Source organism: Sorex araneus, chromosome X (genome assembly GCF_027595985.1).
Source record: "Sorex araneus isolate mSorAra2 chromosome X, mSorAra2.pri, whole genome shotgun sequence".
Classification (NCBI taxonomy): Eukaryota; Metazoa; Chordata; class Mammalia; order Eulipotyphla; family Soricidae; genus Sorex; species Sorex araneus.
In genome coordinates, this window is record NC_073313.1 from 103945785 (window position 1) to 103947543 (window position 1759).

At 31.9% G+C, this 1759-nt stretch overlaps 1 non-coding gene across 1 annotated transcript; it reads right to left on the bottom strand.

The window, feature by feature from the left end:
* Positions 1 to 503: 503 nt before the first annotated feature.
* Positions 504 to 605, bottom strand: LOC129400528 (U6 spliceosomal RNA). The gene has a single exon (XR_008627754.1). It is a non-coding gene; the product is annotated as a U6 spliceosomal RNA (small nuclear RNA).
* Between the last annotated feature and the right edge of the window lie 1154 nt (positions 606 to 1759).

Sequence of the window (1759 nt, forward strand, 5' to 3'; positions counted from 1 at the left end):
GTGGATTCTCTATTTATAGAAGTGTCATTGCAAATAATCAGTTTTAGTTCTTTTCCAATTTGGATTCTTCTATGTCTTTTTCTTGCCTAATTTCTCTGGAGAGAATTTCCAAATATATTTAACAGTTATGGTGATAATGGATATCCTATTATTTTTCCTATTATTAAACATATTAGGGGGAAACCTTTTCTGCTTCTCACCATGAATGTGCTGTTTAGTCTGTGTGTGTCATATATAGTCTTTATTATGTTGAGATATATTTCTTCTATTCCCAATTAATTTATTTTAAAATTCTTATTCTATGCAAAAGCTTTATTTCTTAAAAGTTCAGTGATCTCATAAATAGAGACCCTAGATGAGAGTTTCATGCATAGAACTCCTTAGTGGGGTTCCTCTGGTAGGCAGAGCTGGATGGCTAATGCTCTGCCAGGTTGTAACTGCCTTCATCTTTCTTTCTTATGTGATAGACTTTAAGCAGGATGAGGAAAATTGGAAAGAGAAAGAAAAATATGAAATGTTTCACAAATTTGCATGCCATCCATGTTCAGGAGTCATGCTAAAATTTTATTGTTCTAATTTTAGCATATGTGCTGCCAAGTCAGCATCAGTTTATTGATATTATCACAAATTGATGTTTTAGTTCTTTATTTGGTTTCTGTACTACACCAAGCAGTAAGTACTTGGTGGTTTGTTCTGATGGTGCTTAGGGATGGGCCCTGTGCCTCCTGCATACAAAGTACACACTCTAGTTCTTTGAGTTATCTCTCCAGATCCTTTCGATTGAAGTTAAAGTTTGTCAAACGCATTCAAATGCATTAATTATTTGCATATATTGAGTCATTTTGTAAAAAATAATCATTTTGTATGATCCTTTTAATGTGTTGTTGAATTTTGTTCAGTAATATTTTGTTGAATATTTTGTGCCTATGTTCATCAGAAATACTGATTTGTATTTTTGGTGATAATGATAATTATTTAAGTTTATGTTGCTAAGATAGACTTTTTGTATTGGAATTGAATGGACTTTTAGACTAGACAAATTCTGTCCTGTTTTCTTCCCTTTGATGCTTTGTTGTTGACTTATATTTTTACATTTCTCTATTATTATTTATCATTATTTATTGTTACTTATTTCAGCATTGCTCATACTGCACATTCAGTGGTAGCAAATTCCATTAACCCTGTACTACTTTCCTGGCCCCATCTCTACAATATTTGAATAATAATTTTCCATGGTAGAATACCTTTGACTAGAAATGTCTATTTTTCTAATTATGAGCGTATCATTCCACTTTAGCTAAGCCTGTATGGTTTCTGCTGACAAATCTAATGATCACTTGATCAGAGTGCCTTTCCATGTTACTTTTATTTTTTTCCCTAGCAACTTTTATATTTTTCTTTATTTTTTTATTCCTAATTAAGAGATTATATGTCTCAGTGTATTTTTTTTAATTTAGAAATTTTGGTGTTTTTGCGGCTTTTTGGAATTCTGACTGTTTCCATAGGTTTAGAAAGTTCTCAGATATTATTTCCTTACCTAGGCACGCTGTTTCCCCTCTCTCACTTTTGCTTCTGATATTCCCATTATTCTAGGATTACCTCTTCTAATGGACTCCAACAGTTCTCAGAGTGTCTCCATTTTCCCTAATTCTTATTTCTTTCTTCTCTTCCACTTAGGTCATTATTGGGATTTTTATTCAATTTAACTTTTCTTCTGTGGGATTAATCCTGTTTATTGTGCTTTACATTTCATTGTGAT